At 41.9% G+C, this 7,610-nt stretch overlaps 1 long non-coding RNA gene across 1 annotated transcript; it reads right to left on the bottom strand.

Moving 5' to 3' along the window:
• Positions 1–4,440: 4,440 nt before the first annotated feature.
• On the bottom strand, positions 4,441–6,104 carry LOC136578886 (uncharacterized). Its single transcript, XR_010786676.1, has 3 exons — positions 6,034–6,104; positions 5,896–5,951; positions 4,441–4,554 (listed from the first exon to the last, which is right to left on the bottom strand). It is a non-coding gene; the product is annotated as an uncharacterized lncRNA (long non-coding RNA).
• Between the last annotated feature and the right edge of the window lie 1,506 nt (positions 6,105–7,610).

The following is a 7,610-nucleotide window of genomic DNA, read 5'->3' as shown; positions in this document are numbered from 1 at the left end:
CCAGACAAGAAGCATTGGCATCCAATGCAATGAAGTAGAAGCCAGTCCACACCGGAATCCAATTCCATTTAAAATCCCACAGGGCACTCCGTGCTCTTCTACACCTTTAAAAACCAATACGGGTAATACTGCCTTCCAAGAGATACGAGAAGAGAGCCCAATATCCAAAACAGCAAATGAGGCCGATAGAATCAATATGCAACCCTCAAGTTGCAATATTGCTTCTACTTTTGAGGAAAGCCTTTCAAGTGTTTTTTCTGATGATCAAAACGACTCGACATTCAGAGCATCGCAAGCATCGGAGAGTTCCGGTAGTGAGGATTTTGCCATTCTTTCTGATTCCGAAAACCCCTTGAGCTACCCCTTACCAGAATTTGAAACCTTAGCTCCAACAGAGATGGACCCATCCGCTGAAGAAAAGTACATAGTTTTCAAAAGCTCCTTGATGGGTTTATTTTCAATGATCCCTTGCCCTTACCGAAAGCAATGCTTTCTTAAACTAACTCACGTCAAGATTTTCCCAAAGGGATCTATGGTAATTGTGAAATCTTTCTGTGAAAGAGGCCACACCTGCAACTTGTGGCGAAGCCAACCACTCATCCACAATTGCCCGGCGGGGAACATTTTACTTGCTTCCAGTGTCCTCAGCGGATCTAATTTTGCAAAAGTTAGTAATATGCTACATATTCTGAAACTTCAAGGAATCTCAAAAACCACTTTCTACCGCCACCAACATCACTTATTATTCCCAGTGATAGATAATCATTGGATGCAGCAGAGGGCAAATCTAATAGCAGAAATGAAATCAACACCCTTGTATTTAGCTGGCGATGGGCAATCAGATAGCCTGGGTTTTTCTGCAAAGTACACCGTTTATACTTTTTTGGAGTTGAACAGCAAAAAAATTGTGGGCTTCACGGTGGAACAACTTGTTCCACCTGCTTCGTCAGTTTCGCTCGAAACCACTGCATTCCGGAAAACACTACTTGAATTGATCGCCGATGGATTAAACGTTCAAATAATCGCAACTGATCGGCATGTCTCCATACGTAAGGTAATGCGCCAGGAATTCCCAGAAATTTTGCACGAATTTGATGTCTGGCATGTGGCCAAAGCTGTCGGCAAGCAGTTGCCTGTGGCTTCAAAAAGCACACACTGCGCAACCATTTCCCCGTGGATATCGAGCCTCAAAAATCATCTGTGGTGGTGTTCGCATACCAGTCAAAAAAATCCCGAATTACTGGTATAAAAATGGAAATCAGCAACAAATCACATTATCAACGTTCACGAGTGGGAGAACAATGCCCAATATCACCGCTGCAGTCACGCACTTCTTGAACCAACCACCTCTTGGTTAGCCCCTAACAGTACAGCACATACCAAAGTCAAAACCGTGGTTCTGAAAACAAGTTTACTGAAAGACATCCGCCATCTTTCCAATTTTTGTCACACTGGCGATTTGGAGATTTTTCACGCCAGTGTATTGAAATACAGGCCCAAACGAATTCATTTTTTTTATGACGGAATGGTGGCTAGAACGCAACTTGCTGTTCTAGACCACAATTACAACGTAGGTAGGATTCAAAAGCTCAGAAGAACGCAATCAGAAGACGGGATAGAGGACCGGAAGTGTTACCGAGTGGAGTACTCGAAAGCACGGAAGCAGTGGATTTTGAAAGCTCTTTATGAGCCTAAGTCCATTGCATTTGTATTTGACATAATTCGTGAGATTGTGATGTTCGCCAAAGGTGAGATGTCCATCTCCTGGCATTCAAAATCCTCAGAATTCCCTCAGAATATTGCACCTGTTGTGAAACCCAGTGAAGAGGAATTGGTTCACAAATTTCAAAGTCGATTTCCAAGGTAATCAAGAAAAAATTTTGGTGGGTATAAAATAAAAAAAAACCAACACACTAACAAAAAATTTAGTAATATTTTTGTATCATGTGCAACTATTGTTTCATGTCTGTCTATTGTAAATAAGTGAACTACAATTTTCAACGGTTCGTCTGTCTCTTTTATCTGTGTCTCTTTATTACTTACTTTGTCTTTTGTATAGTTTACATGTGCGTTGTAATCTTATTTCCATGTGTGTATAGTGATATTTATTTAACATTTTGGTCACTTATCCTTATTTATTTCCTATGCCCTCTAGTCCCTTTTGTTAATCGCATTAACATCCCTTTTTACTCTTTGCAATCATCTGCATAAAATGCCTTTTTTGTATAGAATGTATAACTGGTACAATGTGAAATGTTGCCGGTCTTATCCCATAAATCATATGCATTTTTCCATGGGTGTTTCAAACTAATTTTAAATTTTTTATTAATTTTTAACATTTTGTAACAAATTCGGTCCTTTACGGTAGAATTTTTAGTTAGGGAATTTTTAATTTTTTTAGATAGGTCTCGCAAGAGAATGAGGATCCTTGTCGTGGATTGCGGGCTTACGGTAAAATGACCAAATTAATGACACTCTTATTTAAAAGTATAGCAATAATATTTATAAAATGTTTTTGCACAAATTCTTAATTTGGTCATTTTATTAACCAATACCTCATTGCAATTTTTTTTTGATGTAAGTTATTGTACTAACATTACTTACAAAGTAGGTGCATGTGTTTGTGAATACATACGCACGCGCACCTTGGCCAAGTGTCCGCTTGTCCGCTTGTCTACATGTCCGCTTGTCCGCTTGTCCACGTGTCCAAGTGTCCACTTGTCCGCTTGTCCACGTGTCCAAGTGTCCGCTTGTCCACGTGTCCAAGTGTCCAAGTGTCCGCTTGTCCGCGTGTCCACGTGTCCAAGTGTCCGCTTGTCCAAGTGTCCGCTTGTCCACATGTCCGCTTGTCCACGTGTCCACGTGTCCGCTTGTCCACAGGTCCAAGTGTCCGCTTGTCCGCTTGTCCACGTGTCCAAGTGTCCGCTTGTCCACGTGTCCAAGTGTCCGCTTGTCCACGTGTCCAAGTGTCCGCTTGTCCACGTGCCCAAGTGTCCGCTTGTCCGTGTGTCCACGTGTCCAAGTGTCCGCGTGTCCACGTGTCCAAGTGTCCGCTTGTCCACGTGTCCGCTTGTCCACGTGTCCGCTTGTCCACGTGTCCGCTTGTCCACGTGTCCGCTTGTCCACGTGTCCGCTTGTCCACGTGTCCGCTTGTCCACAGGTCCAAGTGTCCAAGTGTCCGCTTGTCCGCTTGTCCATGTGTCCAAGTGTCCGCTTGTCCGCTTGTCCACGTGTCCAAGTGTCCGCTTGTCCACGTGTCCAAGTGTCCGCTTGTCCACGTGTCCAAGTGTCCGCGTGTCCACGTGTCCGCGTGTCCGCGTGTCCACATGTCCGCTTGTCCACGTGTACATGCATACGTCTGTCTGGGAGATTTATATAATCTCTCTCATACACACCCACACAGACGTATGCATATATGTATGTATTACACACATACACACACACCTGTGGGTATGTTACATACATGCATACATAGACATACACACGTATACTATATATATGTGTGTACACGCATATATACCCACACATATTTTGGTGAATAAAACTATTTGTTCCATCACACCATCGATGTTGGGAGTGCATTGCAGCTATTACAGTACTTTCTACTGACTTCAGCACTGGACAGCTCCCTGCTATAACGAAGCCTTGCCTCGCTGTGCAGGGGAAAGGTTCAGCACTGGACAGCTCCCTCTTCCCTTGTAGAGATCTGCAAAGGAATACACAGGCAGGCAGGCAGACAGATAGAGAGAGAGAGAGGCAGAAATAGAGAGAGAGAGAGGCAGAAATAGAGAGAGAGAGAGGCAGAAAGAGAGAGAGAGAGAGGCAGAAATAGAGAGAGAGAGGCAGAAATAGAGAGAGAGAGAGAGGCAGAAATAGAGAGAGAGAGGCAGAAATAGAGAGAGAGAGAGAGAGAGAGAGAGAGAGAGAGGCAGAAATAGAGAGAGAGAGAGAGGCAGAAATAGAGAGAGAGAGAGAGAGGCAGACAGATAGAGAGAGAGGCAGACAGATAGAGAGAGAGAGAGAGGCAGACAGATAGAGAGAGAGAGAGAGGCAGACAGATAGAGAGAGAGAGAGAGGCAGACAGATAGAGAGAGAGAGGCAGACAGATACACAGGCATACAGATATGTGTGTCAAAATACATACACACACAACCCACAGTTTGTGTGTGTATATATTATACACACTAACATACGCATATATAGTCATGTATATACATACTGCTGGAACGATTAGTGATTATAGTCGAGATGTTACAAAAAAAAAACCACACACACTATATATATTTCACAAAAAAATGTATTAACATTTTAAAATATGTAAATCCTGAAAACAAAATTGCACAAATTAAAACATCCTACAACTTCAACTGGAAATCCAAATTGCTTTCAGTCAGGTCCATGTAGAACTGGAAACCAGTGTAATTTCCTTGCGGATCAGGGTAAGCTGTCCGTATTGATTTTATTACACACGCTGGTATGGGGATTCTATTGTTTTTCCCCAAGAATCCATGTATCCACGCTGTATAAGAGCGATATGCGCCCACACGCATAACCCTAAAAAAAAAGAAAAAAAAGGAAATATATTAATATTTCTAAACTTATTAAAAAAATTTAAATAGTCTACATGAAAACAAAAAAAAAACGCATTGATATCTTATGTTTTTCCAGGTTGCCTTTTTCACTAACCTTTTTTCTTTTTCCAATGAACTTTTTCCTTTGTTAAAAATTATACTTGCATTGTCTTGTGTGTTGTACAATAAAATGGTAATAAATACCTATTGTTTGTGGTGTCGTACTGTCTCCGGGTGACCAGTGCAGTTAGTCTTATGGCGTGTTCTATATTTTCTCGCACAAGTGCATACTGGGCAAACAACGGATGTTGTGTAACACATACGCAAGCTTCTGGTAACATCTGGAGGACTACTTCGTGTTCTCGACAACACACACACTCTGCCACTGTGGGCATGCAAATGCACTGCCCACAGTGACACCACTCTTTGTTGGCAAGCCTGCCATGGGGATCTTCAGTGGATCCTGAAGCACCCGCTTCTGGTGCTCCCTGCGGATCGTTCTGAAAACACTGGAGACTGCTTATGTCCGCCTGAGCATATAGCGAGTCTGCCAGTTGTTGTTGAACCTAAGAAGGGATTAATATGAAGAATACTGTATTTAATGTTTTAGGAAAAAAGGAAGGGGTACATTTTTAATTGTATGGTGTTGCTGAAAGTGGCATGCTCATCCTTATTAGGCAGGGCACAGATTCCTGTATGTATATGTGCATACATACACAGACGTACGTACGAGTTTGTATGTATATACACAGATGTACGTACGTGTTTATGTATATACTGACGTACGGGTGTGTATGCATTAACACGTACACACGTGCGTACCAGTGTATGCCTAAACACGTACATGCGTGTGTCTGTGTGTGTGTGTGTATATATATATTATACTGTGTGTGTACACACGTAAGTGTGACTGTATATACACATACACTCGTTCCTACGTGTGACTGTATATACACATACACTCGTTCCTACGTGTGACTGTATATACACATACACTCGTTCCTACGTGTGACTGTATATACACATACACTCGTTCCTACGTGTGTATGTATATACAGATACACACGTACGTTCGTGTGTATATATACCCACACACACGCGCATGTATGTGTGTATATATACCCACACACACGCGCATGTATGTGTATGTGTGTGTGTGTGTGTGTGTGTATATATATATATATAATTACATACACACACACGCGCGTGTGTGTATGTATATACACACACGAAATAATGTATTGAAATAATAAATTATACAGGACTGATGCATAGTTGCGGTTTCAAACAACAAAAAAAATTTTATACATATTTCAAGACATACCGCAGAATATTGCCGGGGAAATCCTCATCATTTTCCTCGCTCTCAGATTGGAAGTCCTGTTAAAAAAATAAAAAAAGAAATTATTATGTTTATTGCCATTGGTTTGCCTCAACCTTTCCGTTTTCAGCAAAAACTTACCTCTCCAAAAGAATCGGATGAATAATCAAGCTCGTCAAATTTAAGATCTTCCTGGTACATGTTTGTGCTTGAATTGGACTACAAAAAAACTAAAACTAAAAAAAAAAAAAAAACACCAAGTTAGTGGCACTTCAATAACAGTTATGGAAGCAGCAGCATTTTCTAATAACAATCTTTTAAAGGTCCATGGCAGGCATAATTTAGGCAAATTTTAGATTGATTACTGGGCGATTGTGGACAGATTGTTGATAGCTAGCATTATCCGCAGTCTGTAGGCAGATAGCATGCATATTGTATGTAGAATGCAGGTAAATAGTGTCGATTGAAGGCAGTGTATGTGTGTAGATTGCATGCAGATGCTATGTCTATTCTATGCAAATTTTCCGAAGATTGCATGATGATTGTATGAATGAATTGTGCGGAATGTATGCTGATTCAAAGCAGTTTGCAGTCACATGCACATTGCAGCACATGGAAGCACACGGCAGTCAAAAAAGAAAAAAACCATGGAAGCACACGGCAGCCAAAAAAGAAAAAAAAAACAAAAAACAAAACATGGAAGCACACGGCAGGCAAAAAAAAAAAAAAAGGCAGGCACACAGAAGGCACATGGAAGCACACGGCAGGCACAGAAAAAAAAAGCATGACATGGCAGGCACACAGAAGCACACGGCAGGCACATGTTAGAACACGGCAGGCACACAGCAGGCACAAAAAAAATGTGAAGCACACGGCAGGCAAAAAAAAAAGCACACGGCAGGCACAAAAAAAAGGAGAACACGCCAGGCACATGGAAGCACACGGCAGGCACCAAAAAAAAAAAGCAGCACACGGAACGCACAAAAAAAGAAAAGACATGAAAGCACACAGCAGGCACAAAAAAGAAAGAAAAAACAAAAAAATATGGCAGGCACACGGAAGCACACGGCAGGCACAGAAAAAAAAGCAGCACATGGCAGGCACACAGAAGCACACGGCAGGTGCATGTTAGAACACGGCAGGCACACGGAAGCACACAGCAGGCACAAAAAAAAGGGAAGCACACGGCAGGCACAAAAAAAAGGAGAACACGCCAGGCACATGAAAGCACACGGCAGGCACAAAAATTAAAAAAAAAAATATTAAAAAAAAAAAAAAAAAACCCCAAAAAAGAAAAAAAAATACACAGCAGGCACATGAAAACACATGGTAGGCACAAAAAAAATTTAAAAAAAAGCACATGGCAGGCGAATGGAAGCAGGCGGCATGCACAATAAACACTGCTGTCGCGATAGCAGCACACAGCAGGAAAAAAAAAACCGCAGCACATGGCAGGCACTATAAAAATGTAATACACATTACTATACAGGGCATGCACAATACATTTTTCATGCACAGACTCACTGCATAAGGCAATGATCCTGTGCTAATAAATGCATGAAAGAGTACCGAGGAAAGGTGCACTTACCTGCGCTTCTGTGGGGTCAAGAGATGGGAGAAACAGCTGTTTGCTGTTTTCTCCGGTAGACTCCACCTCCCGCTGTGACGCTTTCTGCCGACCAGCCAATGAGGCGGCTGGATCGGCGTTCCATTCATTT

Source organism: Eleutherodactylus coqui, chromosome 9 (assembly GCF_035609145.1).
Source record: "Eleutherodactylus coqui strain aEleCoq1 chromosome 9, aEleCoq1.hap1, whole genome shotgun sequence".
In the NCBI taxonomy this organism is placed as follows: Eukaryota; Metazoa; Chordata; class Amphibia; order Anura; family Eleutherodactylidae; genus Eleutherodactylus; species Eleutherodactylus coqui.
The sequence above is the reverse complement of the archived record's forward strand: the minus strand, read 5'-3'. Positions and strand labels throughout refer to the sequence as shown.